Here is an 18167-nt window from a genome sequence, read left to right as displayed (position 1 = left end):
CGTTATGTCGCTATGTCTCTTAGCTTTTTTGTCATATGGTAAGACGCTGGAGAAAGCCGACTCAATTGACTGTTGCTGCTTCGCAGGGATTCCCCCGGTTGTTTTCGATGACAAATTAGCACTTTCAGTCAGAGATTGAGCGTGCTCTTGTGGGTGGCACTGCTTCAGGTGATGAAACAGGTTAGTTGTATTTCCAGACTTGGTGGGAACATGCTGTCGGCACAACTTACAGTGCGTGCTACTCTGTTTTTTGTCGGACTTCAAATAGCCGAAATATCTCCACACTACGGAACTTTTCCGGCCCTTCCTTTCGACAATCTCTTCGGCATTCGAGCTGTCATCTGTGTTCTCTTCCGTTCTCTCGGTTGATTTTTCTCTACTTGGTGCACTCATTTTCTCCATCACCCAGTCGACACGGCGGTTAGCTGCTAGCTGCTTCACAAACAAATACGCACGTGCGCCTTGGCACTTGTGCTGTACGTAACAAGTCACGTGACGTGACGCTGCGGCTGTGATTGGTTCGGCTCTGCGCTACTTAATTTGGATTGGCTGACTTTTTTTTTTCTTTTTTTTTTTTTTTAAGAGGACAAGAGCGGCGAGGTCTATCGCGATAGTTTAATTTCTCTATCGAGTAAAAGTTATATCGCGATACATATCGTTATCGTTATATCGCCCAGCTCTAGTACAGCGTCTCTTTATGTCTGTCTCCACGTTGGTTGAGTGTGGAGTAAGTGCATATGAGAGCATGAGGGTGGGAATGGATGTTTGTATCTGTGTGTGCCTGTATGTCTGTGTCTATATGTCAGGTTGGGTGTCAGGCGCCACCTCTCTGGGGACATCTCAGGCCCTCCAAGGTTTGGAGGTCTATCTCCCCCCACCACCACTTCCCCTGCCAGTGGCGGACCCCCTCAGACATCGGTGCGTTGGTGGTTCTTTGTGTCCGGGGATGGGCATCCAGGTACACACCGGCTCACTCCTTGGCGGCCGCTTATCGGGGCCTGGAGCCTGGGGCTCGCTCGGGCCACTTCGGAGGTGGGGTGCCCCCGGCCTCTCGGCCTGGGGCTCGGTCACTCAGGCGCAGCTGGCTGCCGGCGGAGCTCACGGGCGCGTCACTGCAACTCCCCCTGGCTTCTGCTCCGCGGCTGCTGAGTGAGCCCTCATCTGGGACTCTCCTCAGCTCTTTCTGGGACAGTGGCGCGGCTGCCCCTCTGTTGGTTTTCCTTGGTCTCTTGTGTTCTGGGGGCCTCTGGATGTCTGGAGTTTTGATCTCCTCCATACCTGCTTCATGCCCTGGAGGACGGGGCTGTGGCCCCCCCACACCCTCTAGCAGATTATTACATGAAGGAACCTTTTAAAAAACAAAAAACAAGCGCGTCCATGCTCACAGGTGTACACACGGTTGATCACACCCACAAACTACACCCTTTTTGGCTCCTACCTCAAAGCACACTGTGTTCTGTTGATCTTATGTGCTGCACAATAATGTTTAATATTTAGTATTTACTGTCATATTCCCATATATCATTGTGATGTTGTTTATTCTATTACTCTTTTTCTCTTCTGCTTGTTTTCTTTTTTCTTTCTCAGCAGGTGACCCAGGTGATTGATATATGCATTTTTTTTTTCTCTGCCCGTTCTGTTGGTTTTTGTCTTTTGCCCTTCTCCCCCGTCCCTCTTCTCAGCTGTTTCTCTTTCCCTCTTTCTTTCTCCCCTTCTTTCCCCCAGTCAAGTCTGTCCCGTATTCAGTAAGTGAAAATAAAATGAACAATAAAAGGTGAATCAAATGGACCATTACGGCAAGGCTGGGATGATCAATTTGGTAAAGTAAATCCGTTGGGCATCTTTCTTTGCCTTTAGACAACAATTCTGATGGCAAAAGAGCCAAACGGGACAGGCCAAAAAAAAAAAAAAAAAAAAAAAAAAGTTTGTTCAAAAAACAAACATTTTAGGCATGTAAATAAAGTTAAATCATTTCTGCTGTTCAATAAATTTCAACTGACATATATTGCCAATATTTACACCTCTGATGAAATCTCACAAATATTAGCTTTATTTTGATACCAAGATTGTTTAAACAGAGTTTGTAATTGCAGAAAAATACAGGCTCAGAAAGCCACTTGGTGAATAACAGGCTAGTCAGCATTAGCATGCCATTTGAAATCAGGATGAATTATGGGTGTATTGCTGACTAAAACTTACTAGCCAATATTACTGTTGAGCTGACATTACATTTTGTTCTTACCATGGGAAACTGGATAGATGAATACCACTGACATAAAATGAGTGACATTTTTAGGTTTGCTCCTCTGAGTACATCTAATGCCTGAGAGATAAGCTGTTTCATCAACAAGACGTTTTGAGAGTCACTGGAGTTCTGAAACTGATGGTCAAAATTAGAGCAGGTGCTTACTACAAATGTTAACCCGAGTCAGGCCATCGTTGAGGCACTGACAGACCGGCTAGTGCAGCTTTTATAAGACTGACAGACCTACTAAGGCCTCGGATGCTTGGTTAGGAGTTAGCCAAGGGCCACTGAGAAGAGAGCCAACGATACACCCAAAGGGACTAATTTGTAAGCAGTGACCCTCATGTCATATGTAAACATCACAGCCAGCATTGCTGTTAGAGGCCTTGCTGAGGGATCATGGTGTAGGATTAAGTCTGCTGTGTAGCTGAAGCTGAAATAGATACAGCAGAGACATAGTGGTCCTCAAGTGATCCCGATGACAATTACCGTACAGAGTCTCAAGTGTCATATGTCCAGAGAAGGAACCAGTTGGGACTTAGAAGCCATATACACAGTGTTGTTTATTTGGAAATATAAAATGAGAAATCATGTTTCTTAACAATAGAAATCATGTCTGTCCACAGCCTGTTTGTTTGTTTGTTTTTATTATTGTTGTTTGGTTTACACACTTGTTACCTCCAAATCATGCTTATTGTAGATGCTGTCCACACACACACACATGCACACACACACTTATTGGAATCAATGTTTTTAAAAATAGATAAACCAAATGTAACTTCTCATAAAATTTCCACTCTAAAAATCTAATATGTAGAAAGAACAATAAACATAATAAAAAGTTTACTGCAAGTTCTGAAGTCTGCAGAATCACGAACTTGGTGTGATGCCTTGTTACATAGAACACACATGAAATTATTATTTTAATCTTCTTTTCATGTATGTGAGAAGCAGCACATACATGTGAAAAAGTGTAAGCCTCCTTTCATATTACCTTAAGTTTTGAATATTTATCACAGTCACATGTTTCAGATCAGCAAAAAAATTTAAGATTAGACAAACATAACCAAAGTAAATATAAAATGCAGTTTTTAAATGACGATTTCATAGATTAATGCAGAAAGGTTATCCAAACCTCCCTGGTCCTGTGTGAAAAAATTATTGCCCCTCTTGTTAAAGAGTTATTCACAGATGAATTAACTGTGAATAACTACATTTTTTGGAAAGCTCAGTTCAGTTTGACACTCTGGCCTGATTACTGGTAGAATTGGTGAATCAAGTAATCAGTTAAATAGAACCTGACTGACAAAGTGAAACAGGCTAGAAGACCTCAAAAATCAACACATCATGCCACGATCTAAAATAACACCTGAGAAACAAAATCACTGACATCTGTTAGTCTGGAAAGGGTTACAAGCCATTTCTAAGGCTTTGGGACTCCACCGATCCACAGTCAGGGTCATTATACACAAATAGGGAAAACCTGGAACAGTGGTGAGCTTCCCAGGAGTGACTAGCCTTCCATGCTCTTCCTGCGGGAAACAATAGCGCAGCTGTCAGGACACTCAGAAATGGCAGGCATACACTTTCTGACTAAACTTAGACAGGGTGACTAACGTGGAGTCTCATGCAATGATCCCGCGTCGGTGGGAGCTCCAAGACTCTCTTAAGTAGCTCCCCCGACGAGGCCTGATCAGCAGCAGGTGTGTGGCTTCGGGTGTGGCCAGTCCCCTTGCAGGACCACACCCTCCAGGCCTGACGCCGCCTATAAACAGGTGCTCAGCCACACACACACACACATGTATACACAAGCACAGAGAAGGGAAGCAACACCAAAATACATATAATAATACTAATAATATAATTCATAACTGCTCAGGGATCCTGGGTCGCTCAGACCCAGGACCCTGACAAGACAACAGAAGTGCTCCAGGATGCTGGGCGCAGTGTTGAGCTTTTGCTATCTTGTGGCTACACAAGCCAGCAAGTACCAACGACCGGATTTGGTGTGTGGTAGTAACAGGTAAATGAACTTTTTTTTTAAAAAAAATTTTATTATTTGAATATATATGAGTGCCTGTGTATAAATACACAAACAATACACACATGCTTTTAATTTAATTTAATGTAATTTAAGTGATCTAGTAGCTCTGCTTTGGAAGTTCAGTTCATGCTAGAAATGTGTTTTGGAGTTTGTACGTGTTTTGTCTCTAGGGGCCACTGCATATATTTATATATAAACATATATAAATAAAACCACTGTTTTTTTTACGTTAGTAATTCTTTTTGTGCGTAATTTTATATTATTGTTAATAATAAATTAATTAAAGCAACAAAACAACCTGAAGAGCCAGTTCGGAGCCGAAAGAGCCGGCTTTTTTTAGTGAGCCGATCCGAAAGAGCCAGATCTCTAAAAAGAGCCGGAAATCCCATCACTACTAGCCTAGGGACCCTTACTAGATACAGACACCCTGGTCAGGAGTCGATCCCGCAATCTGCACTTGGTGCAGTGACCCCCCCAAAGCTAGGGGAGTTGCTCCAGCAGATCCCAGGAACAACATCCAATATCTCTGGCCAGAAGAGTGCAGTCCTAAAAACAGCCTTTAGTAGAGGACCCGAGCTTGAAGGATAGACCACCGGCAGGGGCGAGAGGGGAATCGGATTATTAATAATGGACCAAAAATGCCAGCGTCAATTTTTTGATCCCAGTCCTGCTCATGAACATAGTTATCAATTGACAAGACTTATATAGAACTTGACCTCTAAACCCTAAGATTTTACCCTGTCAGAGATTTTTAGTTGATGCAACTATGGCATCAGTAAAACATCCTAAGTGACAGTTATCACATTCAAGATTTTTAGGAAACTTGACCGACCTTACCCTTGAGCTTACTGAAATGGAAATTGTGCAATATTTTTAGTAGCTGCTCCTATGGTATGAACTTCATAATCTTTGTCACCCTTTTCTTAAGCTATCATGTTCACAAACTTATGTGTCCGCCCACCTGGTAGGGTGATGACAACTCCCCACCAGCCTTTTACGGATGATGGATAAAAAATGTCAACATCAAAAAAGAGCAAAAAGAAAAAAGAAAAAAAAAGAAGAAAAAAAAGTATTTGTCTTCTTTTTTTAATATAAATGACAAAAAAAACACAAATCAAGAATAATATAAAGGAATATTCAGTGCATACTTATTTCGTACAGATTAATCTGCATGTTTGTTAAAATTTTAAATGTTAGAGAGAAGTACTGATTAGTTAAGGAACTGATAAAGATATGGATATATTACAAATATGGGATTCTTGGAAGACATACAGTAATATTTAAAGCTTGACAAACACAGAAAACTTTATTTTGAAAAGTATATACTGGAGAGGTACTATTTAAAGCAGGCATCACTGTAATTTTATATGCTGTCAGCAGCTCTTCAGGGGTGTGAAACACATAAAACCCCTTAAAGTTACTCCAATCCAAGCAGTTGCAGTTGATCATATGTGCATTAAAACTGAAATCATAATAGAGTGTAACAGGAGAATACCAAGTAGTGTGTGTGTAATGTACTACAGAATTCCACTGATGAAATTTGTATGTACAGCAATTTGATGGGAAGGGGAGGAGGCATCTGGGCCTTAATATAGAAAGCTTAGTAAATGGATGGAGCGGAGGAACGGGGTAGACAGCAGGGCTAGTGTTGACAGAGTGGGTGAAGACAGGCTCCTAAGATATGGTTTCAGATTGACAAGCCTCCTCATGGTTAGAGCATTCACTCAAAAGCAGTTGTAGCGTTTACCTCAGCTGTATTTAAAGTCAAAAGCTTTTTTTTGCACAAAATTCATTGGGAACATTGGGGGGAGCAGATGTATATATTTACTGTAACCATTGTAATTGTTTTCATTGATTATATTATGAAATTAGTCAAGTACAAAAAAATATTTACTGCTTTATTCATGAAAATTGATACATTTAGATTTGTTTAATGTACCACGTTGCATTTAAGGTATAGTTTTAGATCAATTCATTAAAATAAAGTAACAAGTAATTCTCATTAAAAAAAATAAGATTAAAAGATTAATAACTAGCATAATATTCATGCTGTCATTCCCTCTTGCTCCAACTTTTGAAACATGTGAACACTCTCCCTCATGTGTGTTTGACTGCCAGCAACACTTTTAGGACCTATCTTCTCCTGATGATGTATAGAGAGTTGGTAAGTCTTTTGGTCATAGACTCGAGTGTTTTGGATGGTCATGAACATGAGAAAGTAGTCTGACATCTGTGACTAGTCACTAGATCTGTGACATCTGAATCTGGATCTCCCAGTCAGTTCTAAATACAGAAACAGATGAGACGGAATAACAAATGGGCTGTTTGTATGTGATGAAAGTTGTTTTCAAAGATGAAAGTCCACGTCCCCTGCAAAATAAAAGACAATGGACCAAGTCATGTACTGTGAATAACTATTGGTGCTGACTAAACTAATGCTGCCAAGAGCACTGGTTGTTCACCTCTGAAGCTTTGAGCAAGTTTTCCCAAATCAACAGAACCATTCATACTGACTTTAATGATCCCTGTCTTGTGTGACACCATGGTTGACATTTGTGCAACATACTGTATGTTTCAGTGATATATCTTGATATCTATTGGTTTCCAATAGGCATTGGTTCTAAAAACCTAAATATATAGTACAGTCATCTTTATGGTCTACAAAGTAATGGCATCTCTTTTGCCACTGCACTTTGTGTTCCATGACCATTTACAAAGACTTACATTTTAGATTATAATCCATTGCATGAAATATCAACCTGTTTGATGAGCAGGATAAAGTTTAGACTATGTACTGATATGTTTGTTTCTGTGGTGCAGCTTGTGATATGTTCTCCTATCAATAAAAGTTGAATGAAAATAGAATTTTCATTCAATGTAGAAATGAATGAAATAAAAATAGAATTTTCATTCAACGAATGAAAAAAACGAAATTCCAAAATTCATAACAAATTTGTAAAAAAAACAAAAAAAAAACCCAAACTGTATACAGTAGTCCCTCGCTATAACACTGTTCACCTTTCGCAGCCTCGCTGTTTCGCAGATTTTTTTTTGTGTGCAATTTTGCAGGCTTTTTTTTTTTTTTAACAGCACATTGTATTCTATGTCCTGATTGGATGTACACGTAGACCTTTGTCAATCAATCTCCTCTGTGCTTTCAGAATGCATTTAGCTTGTCAAATTTACATAAATCTTCGATTGCTAGCAGTGTGACTCTGAAGTGCTGTACTGTATGTTTGTTTTCTCCCCAACAAACACAACAATGTCGACGAAACAAACAAAAAGTTGAGATGCTAATGGAAGGTAGAAGTTACTGCATTTTTCGGATTATAAGGCGCATTAAGCAAAACAAAACAGTCAGATAAGTCAAACTTTACTCAGCTTCTTCTACTTGCTTCCTCTACTTCCGCACCATTGAGTCATTAATGAATTCTTTCACAGCTGCTCTATTCCCATGTCCTGGACCTGAAAACAGGGTTTGATCTTTGGTTTCATTTTATAATACTTGACTTATTTTGCTACGTATCTTTGAGCTTGTTTAAACAAGAGAGAAAAGTGAAAATGTTCATGGCTGTCTGAGAAAGGTGTATAAAGTGTGTAGTGAGGGGTTTTACAGCCTTAAAACATCTTTAAATTTTTTATTTTAGGAATGTAACTCCCACGATAAATGAGAGACCATTGTACATTAAAATAATTTTATTTTAATAAAGGCAGTTTCTCAGACCCTTCACAAAAGTTAACAGACAAAATTTAGTCTTACCCACTTTGACTTAAATGCCAGCATTTTAAAAGCTTCTGTTTGACTTTGACTGTTATTCCTGCTGCTCTGTGGTGATCTGAGTCTTTTCTAACTTTGCTACTTCTACAACAAAATCTCTCCAAAAATCTGACAAGTGACAGATGACAAATTGAGCTGTGATATCAGCACAGGTGGTTGATGGGAGAACGATATGATGATGGATAGACTTGGAGGTCTCCCGCTGGGTTTATAGAAGTTATGTTCAGGATGCATATTTTATAACACCTCATGTTCCTGCCAAGGCAAGTATCAAACAATGGAATGAGGAGCAACAACCAATGGCGTCACTCTAGAGTCATGTTACAATGTGAACTCGTTCGCTTCCCTCGCCTTCCTACCTCTCCTCTTCAACCTTTTTCCATCTCATGAATTCAATACAGCACCCTCGCAATGCTGTTCTCTCAAGGCTTACAGCAGGTCCTGCACTGGTGTTAATTGAGATAATTGCGTGGTATGAGGCTGAGCCACCACTATGCTCGTCCAGTTATTCCTATCATGGGGTAACAGGGTGGCACAGGGATTCCATGGATATTTTACAGAGAGCAGAGTGTTGGAAATGTATCCCGGAACAGCACAGAGGCTGTAATCCCCTCAAGACTTACAAGTTGCTGGATACGGTGTGTTGTGTTTTGTCAACAACTACTGTTATAGTAGAGTTCTGTCTTATCTGGTGTGGTGGATCTCTAAGAATAGCCTGATGGTAGCTGATATGCTGTCAACTTGGCTGGCAAGAGTGTGGAAATACTCTGAGGGAGGTGGCAATTTAAGCAAAGGTCTTACTGGATGACTCTTTTACAAGATAACATGATAACAAATCCGAAACTGATACTGAAAATATGTAGAGAAAACCATCTGAAGTTGTTAAACATGACTGTCTTAGTTCAAGGTTGGCTTACTAACATGATTATTTTAGTTTATTCTGTGATTTTTTTTTTTGTTAGTTTATTTTACTCTGATCTAACACTAGAATGAGTAATTCCGTATGTCGAGCACAAAGCATATGCTTTCAAATTTTACTTCAAGGTGTTCACATGAATCATCTCTCTTTTGTTACACATGAAATTGAACTTTGTTAATACTTCCTCATAGGTTGAAAATTGATCGAAACTACCCACATTTTGGCTAATAGCCCATAACTGGTGGCTTTGCAACATAAATTTCATAGATCAGAGTCTCAACTCAATTTCTGGAGTTTTTAAGTGCACCGTAAAAAAACAACAACTAAAAAAACAGTAATAATCCGGCAGCTGGGGCGCCAAAATAATACCAGAAAATACCAGAAAATAACTTTCCCATGAAAATACGGTTATTTTCAGTAATGACAATACAGTTTGTTGCCCAAATTTCACATGGGATTTTGCCTTTTTCACGTGCTTTTAAACATTAAATTAGGAACAATTTAATGTGATTAAACAATGAAATTACCTATAAACAAGGTCAATGAATGCGGCAATATGAATAATAATACTTAAATATACAGTTAACAATTGGTTTAAGTAATAATGGATTGCATTCATGTAGCGCTTTATGAGACCCTCAAAGCGCTTTACAATTCCACTTTATAATTCCCCTCTGGCCATCACCAGTAGGTGAAGTGTCTTGCCCAAGGACACAACGACCGAGAGTGTCAGAGCCAGGGATCGAACCGGCAACCTTCTGATTACAAGGCGAACTGCCAACTCTTGAGCCACGCCCTAAATAACAATAATTATTATTATTATTTGATGTACAAAAAGTTTCTACGAATCATTTTATATATTTTTCCATAGCATTACATTTGAATTTAACAGTTCAATCTTTCAAATAACGGACAAATATTTGTGAAATTATGATGCATTTGTGAATGTATTTTAACAATTTAAATATGCATATTTACAGACAAATACATTTAAAAAACAAGAAAATTATGTTTTATTACATTTACAGTGATTTTACGTTAATTTAATGATATTGTAGAAGAACAGTACAAAACTATAAAATACACAGTAAAATACTTTTATATTACGATTTTTTTTACAGTGTGTGTCTTAATAATCAGATTCACATTTTGTTATAAAAGATCAACAGTCCAATGATTTCTTATGACGAGTAATTTCTATCTGCTAATAAATACTATGCGATCAAAACAACAAACAAGCAGGGAAGTAAATAACTTATACAGTGCTTTTCTACTCTAGCTGAGCTTTGTTGACACTGACTAAAGCAACAGTCTTCAACAGCAGCACTGAGGTAATTTTTCCACTGTTTTTTTCTCATTTTAGTGCTTGTTTTTTTCAGTGGAGCATCACATTAAGCACAACTGTAACTTATTTAACTATAATCATTTAAAAATATATATTTTAAAAACTGCTGTTTTCCTATGAACAATAGGTATGAACATCTGCATTTAAAGCTTAACTATATCATACATGTATCCTTTATCATAAATACAGTTCAAGCATCTGTAACAGAGCAAACTGCTAAAGAAAATACCTTAAAATTCATCAGGTATGATTTGTAGACGCCCTTATTGGGGGTGTAGTGAGGCGGCTTCAGCGCTACATATTCTAAGGATCAATGTAAGTAAAAAGGTGAACTTTATGATGGGAATCTGCTGTGGAACTTTACAAGCATCTATAGCGCGAGTACATTTTTTTTCCCAGCCCCAAAGAGGTGTGAGTAGCTACAGTGAATATTTATAGAAAGTGGCGTCTGGCTTATGTGCTCTGGTAATGAAGTGTAAAGAGCACTGACCTATGTCATGATGACATGTTGATGGCTAAGGAATTTACTGGGTTTCATTGAGAGGACACAGAGCTGTATCTCCTTTGTTAAATGCTGGAGAAAAACAGGCTACCTTCAGTCAAATATGTCAATATAAATTGGATTTTTAAATAACAAAACAACCTATGGCTCGTCCAAGTTTTACATTTTCTCCCCAAATCGAATAGAAATAGAAATCCTGAAGTGGAAATGAGTCAAATGCTGCCATCTAGTGACCTTAGGCACATTACTAACATCTGCTAAAGTGAACTCTCAAATGCCTGCAGGCTCACTTGTATGAGTGTATGAAAAAGATGATCTTTCAGAAACATGCAGATGAACTTTTCACCTGTTTGTAGAGACTTCAGTCAGCAGGGCTATTCTGGGTCTGTCTTATGTGCTGAACACGGAGACAAGAAACTGGATAGTTAACTTGACACTCAGTCAGGATTCCTCTCAGTCTGTGCACATTAACATCTCACCTTGTGAAACAGTTTGCCTGAATGGAACCTGAGAGCCGATGTCACTCCTGATTATTTTTGTTCCAGTTTAAGAAGCCAGATTGTGTAAATCCAAAGCATGGTGACAATTTACACTTATTTCAAGCTCAAGTTGATGTGAAAGTGTCATTCTAACACAATGCTTCATGTGTGTCAAGTTTCATTACATTACATTAAAAAAAGGAAAAAAGTTGAAAAAATGTCGTAACTGAATATAAAAAGTCCTGGACAGTTGTTTATGTAACTTTGTGTCTGATGTCTTTGTGGTTTTTACAAAATGCTCTGCAAGATTAGATTAAATTAGTTCAGTCATTTCCTCAAGAAGCACTCTGAGCCACAAATCAATGCAGCTCACTCTCTGCGCAGTATTCACTTTAGGGCAGAATGACAGAGGTTTACTTTGATTACACAAACATTATGTAGGAGTAGATAATAGGTACTGAATTGTACATGACTACATATGAATAACTTGAGATTAATATATAATATTATACTAAAGTATGTTTCTAATTAATTAGCAGCTCGTGCTTTTGCTTGATAAAATTAAACATATAACACATTTTTGGGGTCAACTTGAAAGACGGGCAGATGTGACATGTAAAAGTCAGAGCTCAAACGTGTCATGTGACATTTAGATGCAAAATATAATGTGATATTTAGAATCTATCACAGTATCATTTCATAATTTATGAAAGTTTGACCTTGAAAAAAATTCAAAGTGATGTGATATTTATAATCCTCATACATCATTCCCTATATGTTGTCAATACAAAGAATGGCAGGAAGAAACACAGTCTTAAATAGCTCTATATAGCTTTATTATCACTTTGATCTTCAGATCAGTGTGTTGACCTTGAAGGACAGGTCAGAGGTCAAATGTGGCATCTGGCATGATCTTAATAAGATACTTTCTATATGTCAACAATGCACAACACACTTGTAAGAATCCTAATTCCTAAAAAGCCTTAAGTTATGAGGCTTTTTGTCTATCAGTAGATAATTTGTTCAGGCATTAATAAAGTTGATTCAATCATTATGTTGATCTTGAAGAACTTGGTGGGTTTAAATTTTGGATTTTAACACCCCTACAAAAGTTTCAAAAACATGTTTTTACAGACAGAGAGACTGACTTGCTCATATCCAAACACTACCAAAAATATTGCCTCCTTGACTCGGGTAATAGAGGATGATGTCCAAGTAGATGCCCCCATTTTAAATTATTATTTAATGACCTCTAATGGAAGATTAATTAAATAATCAAACCTTTTGTTCAAAGGTGCTGCTATGTTCAGAGCCACTAATCTCTCATTTTGATTGAATTGTTTTTTTTTTCATACATATGTTCAATATCCTTAAAGATTTTCATTATTTTTAAGTTTACACCACAGCAACATCTAGTCTGTTGTGTGATGACTCAGCAAAATCACGGCAAGAAACAATAACTGTGGTAAAAATAATAATAATAATATAAATCTAATCAAATTTAAAGAAAGCATAACACATTGACTTGGTTTTTTTAATCGGTTTTATTTTATACAGCTAAAATTCAGAAACAGTGCCCCCTACAGGACCTATGAGGATGTGGGTTAAACTTCAAAGGTGAAGTTTAAACCTCCTACTCTGCAATTAAAGTGATCATATGACCCACGCAGGACTCACCGGTCTAAACCCTGAACTGCAGACAAGCTAATTGATTATGTGGTTTGCTAAAAAGCACCACAGTATCTATAGTTTTACCGATATTGCACCAGAAGGTTTAAATACTGTTTGTTTTATTATAAACAATCAACATGGCAGAAAGTAAAGAACGTATAGACAACTGTCGCTAAAAACGTGGAACATTTCACAAAAATAACACTGAAGTCTTTGTGAAAAATGTATGAAATATATGCATAAAAAAGATTGAGCAAGATATAAGTTAAAGGCATTAGTGTACGCCAGGAGACTCATTTACAGATCGATCTCATAAAACTAAGATTGTTCTGCTGTGGGTTGTTACAAAGAGTCCCAACATTTGTGTATGAATGTAGCTACTATGATGTCATTCATTTCTTTAGTACTTTTCACTCTGAAGCCTCAGTATTAGCATTTTGAATGCTGCTGTGTTTTTAATAGAGCTAGAAATGACTTACGTGAATGAAAAAGTGACATGGTGAATTATTAGCTATGTAGCTTGGTCAGCAAGCTGCATGCATACAGTGCTTCCCATTACTTTTCCACTTTTCAATTTAATCACTCTTAGTTAGTTCCCAGGGTGGGTGTTTCACATGTTTCATGCTTCAGTTCAGTTTTTGTTGATCATTTGCTGTAGTTATTATTTTATTAGAATAGAATAGAATAGAATTCAACTTTATTGTCATTGCACATGCACAGGTACAGGGCAACGAAATGCAGTTTGCATCCATCCAGAAGTGCTTTAGTGATATAGATATATTACAATATATATTAGCAATAGTATAGATATGTAAGTATATTACAGAAATGGGTCTATTATGGTATGTTATAATGTACATGGTATGAAGTATGTTGTGAATATGCTATAACTATAAGTATGTACAGGCTGTAGTGAGTACAAGCTATGTACAGGCTATGAACAGGATATAAATATGAAAAACTATACAGAATATGAAATAAATAACTTTACAGAAATCTGAGATATACAGCTATACAGAAATGTGAACTATGGAAGTTGTAAACAGTTGTAGAATTAAAGATTATCGAATGTACAGAATGATTATTTACACAGAGCTATACAGTAGTGCAGTTAAGATAAGTGAGGGTGTAGATAGTTTCTACAGAGGCTATATAAAGTGCTAGTGGTTGTGAGTGGTGGTTCAGTCCATGTTATTATTGTGTGTTTGAGGGTACAGTTGTCCATTGTGGGTGTGTGTATGTTCAGTCCATATGTTAACGTGGGTCAGATGTCAGGAGGCAGAGTTCAGGAGTCTGACAGCTGTGGGGAAGAAGCTGTTCCGGTACCTGGTGGTCTTAGTCCGGAGGCTCCTGTAGCGCCTCCCAGAGGGCAGGAGGGTGAAGAGTCCATGTGATGGGTGACTGGGGTCTTTGATGATTTTCCCAGCCCTTTTCAGACACCGCTTCCTGTAGATGTCTTTTATGGCAGGAAGTGGTGCTCCGGCGATGCGCTGGGCAGTTTTCACGACCCTCTGCAACGCCTTCCGGTCCGAGGCAGAGCAGTTCCCGTACCAGACTGTTATACAGTTGGTCAGGATGCTCTCGATGGTGCAACGATAGAAGTTCACCAGGATGTCTGAGGACAGGTGGTTCTTCCTCAGAGTCCTCAAGAAGAAGAGGCGCTGATGAGCCTTCTTGACCAGCTTGGAGCAGTTGGTCGTCCAGGTGAGATCCTCGGAGATGTGGACTCCCAGGAACTTGAAGCTGCTCACACGCTCCACAGCCGTCCCCTTAATGTGGATGGGTGGATGTGGGTCAGCATTCCTCCTGTAGTCCACGATGAGCTCCTTGGTCTTCTCGGTGTTAAGCAGCAGGTTGTTTCTGTCGCACCACTCAGCCAGACGATCCACTTCCTCCCTGTAGGCGGCCTCATCGTTGTCACTGATGAGGTCAATCACCGTGGTGTCATCTGCAAACTTAATGATGGTGTTGGAACCATCAGCAGGTCTGCAGTCGTGGGTGAAGAGGGAGTAGAGGAAAGGGCTCATCACACAGCCTTGTGGTACACCGGTGTTCATTGTGATGGTAGATGAGCAGTGGTTATCCAGCCGGACATGTTGGGGGCGGTTGGTCAGGAAGTCCAGTAACCATTTGCAGATGAGGGAACTGATGCCCAGGTCTGTCAGTTTCTTGATGAGTTGTGAGGGGTGGATTGTATTGAATGCTGAACTGAAGTCTATAAACAGCATTCTGGCGTAGGTGTTGTTGTTGTCCAGGTGTGAGAGGACAGAGTGCAGTGCGATGGAGACTGCATCCTCTGTGCTCCTGTTCTGGCGGTATGCGAATTGGTGGGGGTCCAGGGTGGGGGGGAGACAGGATTTGAAGTATGCTAGGACCAGCTGCACTTAGTGATGATGGGGGTGAGTGCTACTGGGCGGTAGTCATTGAGGCAAGATGGGTTGGAGTTTTTGGGTATCGGGACGATGGAGGTGGATTTGAAGCAGGCCGGTACCACAGCGTGGGCCAAGGACAGATTGAATATGTCTGTGAGCACTCCTGCAAGCTCCCCAGAACACGCTCTGAGAACACGCCCGGGGATGCCATCAGGACCTGCAGCCTTGTGGACATTGATCCTGCTTAGCACCGCTCCTACATCGGTGGGGGAGGGAGTCAGAGGTTGGTGGTCTGGCGTATTATTTTAGTTAACTAAAATGTTTTGTCCACAGCAAGTTTTAGTTTTTACTTTAGGTATTATTTAGTATTTAGTAGTCTCTGGCTTTTAAGAAGATGAGTCCAGCTTCAGGAGTCTGTCCTCCACTGTTTCCACTGGTCAGCTTCTTAGTGCTGATGTTGCTGATGTGGCTGTGCTCACCAGCATCCACCCGTGAAAGATGCTCTGTTTGCAGGGCCAGAACTCACGCTGCTAAATTGCTGCTCTGGGACTTTGTTTAATAATATGAAGAAAGGCCAGTAGAGCAGAGACACTAAAGTGACAGGGCCTGCTTCCCTGCCATTTGATTCCCTTATCACTGCTCCTGGTTTACACTGCACACTTTAATGTGAGACTAATCAAAAAATCAAAAAATGCATATGAATGCATTCATCACTTTAAACCCATTTTATGAGGTGTTTGTGCAGCACTTGTAAAAGCACATACAGCCCTCCAACAAACCTCAGTGCTCCTGTTTTTATGCTTACTGGGGTGGGGGTGAGTAAGGACTGTGGGATGCTGAGGGCAACATCACAGTGTCACCTCTGTTAACAGGCACAGACAGAGGTGAACCTGAGGAGTGACAGCTGCACACAACAAAACACAGAGTGCACTGTCACTTCTGCAGCATGTCAGGTCTCCAAATCCACCAGGGCTTAGTGTTTCAGCAGTGTGTGCAGCAGAGTGAGTGCACACTCTGCTGACGGTCATGTATGTGTGTGTGTTGTGTGTGCTAATATGTGTACTGAATGACACCAAAACAAGAAGAGGAATGTTTTGAAAGTGAAACACGACAAAGTTTGGCTTCAACAAAATGAGGAACCGTGAGGACTTACAGGAAACGGACCACCTCTTTAATGCATCTTCCCTATTTTTTTCTCTGTTGTTTTTAGCAGCAGGTTCACTTTTCATGTAACGACAGAAGGTTTTCACTGAAAGGTTGCACCCCTTTCAGGAAACTAACTCAGTACTGCCTTTTTTAGGTATAGTGAGTGTAAGCTGTAAGACATAAAGGCCTTTCTGAGCATTCGCACTGATGGTGTGAAAACACATGCATGTTCCGCATATTTTGTTAGCTGTGTTCCTTTCATTGACCATTTTAGGCTCTTTTTCTGTCGAATCAAACATTCGCACAGTGTCAAAGTGCCTATGTGTATTAAAAAGTGTTATGCATTTGCAATCGGAAAATATCAAATTAATGTGTGCATATGAATGTATAGAGGAAAACTGTTTCGATTTGGCTATTTGGCTCCAATTTTAAAATGGATATATCTATGCATTGTTCCAAAGGCAGCATGTCGATCTATGGGATCTTCTTCAGGCATGAGTTATAGAGAGATGTTGTGCTAAAGAATCAAACAGTACTGTCCTGCTGGACAAAAGAAAGACTATTTTTCTTAATTGCATGCCTCAAGAAAGAATGGATAAAACTTTGTTTATTGACTTAACCTTGTTTATTCCAACCTATTTGCACTATCTAAATATAAATATGTACAGGTGGTTATGGCCTGTCTCATGTTGCTATTGTTGGAATTGTCTGTTGTCTAGTCTGTTGTGTATATTGAGAGCAAAGAAATAGTCAGAGCTCAGTTGCTTGTATGCGTACACATAGCTGGTTAGTGAAGTCAGTGAGTCTAATTCTCATATCAGCAGATGGCGCTCTTACATAAATAAAGATGCCACTGCTACCCCATGGCTTTCAGTGCTTCCCTGGGTGTTTACAATAATCTCATTTGCGCATTAAACATTTTCAAGCATGAATAATTGTCTGCAGAAGCCTCCCCTCTCTGTTGCACCTGTAAACCTTTTGCTCAAGCTCCGAAATGCCTTTTAATTTATTCTTGCAAGCAGCAATGCTACACTGGGCTGTGATCTCTATATATGGGCCTGTCAAAACTCTCCATGGTGGTGTGTGTGTGTGTGTGTGTGTGTGTGTGTGTGTGTGTGTGTGTGTGTGTGTGTGTGTGTGTGTGTGTGTGTGTGTGTGTGTGTCCCTGTATGCCTACATGGGGAGAATCCTGGAGCACAAATCAAAATAGCTTTATTTTAAAGTATTGCGGAAGAACAATTGAAAAAGACTAAAAAACATTATTATCTCTTAAATTTATCGATTAGTGTGGTTGCTGCTGTGTCTCGGTCTTGTGGCACCTTCTTTCCTTTTTTGGCTGGTTTCTAAGAACTCATTCAGTGCTGTCTGACCACAGCTTCCCTCCAAAAATGTACGACTATTTGAAATGACAAAGCCTCAGTATGTGTTTCTGGTTCCTGAAATGGGTCATTTTTGCATATATTTGTCATCACATATTGGTGATAAAAATAAATCCAACATATTTGAATTAAAGTTAGTTTTTTCCTCATTTTATCTGCTTGTTATTGCATTAGACATATTGAGACTAGAGAGATATTTGAGTATGCAATGCAATGATAACGTTGTGCACCTACATTTAGGACCATGCACACTGCAGCCTGCAAAGCCTGGTTGGTTCTGTCAGCAT

The sequence above is a fragment of the Rhamphochromis sp. 'chilingali' genome (genome assembly GCF_963969265.1).
Source record: "Rhamphochromis sp. 'chilingali' genome assembly, chromosome: 12".
NCBI classification, from domain to species: domain Eukaryota; kingdom Metazoa; phylum Chordata; class Actinopteri; order Cichliformes; family Cichlidae; genus Rhamphochromis; species Rhamphochromis sp. 'chilingali'.
Note: the sequence above shows the minus strand (reverse complement) of the source record.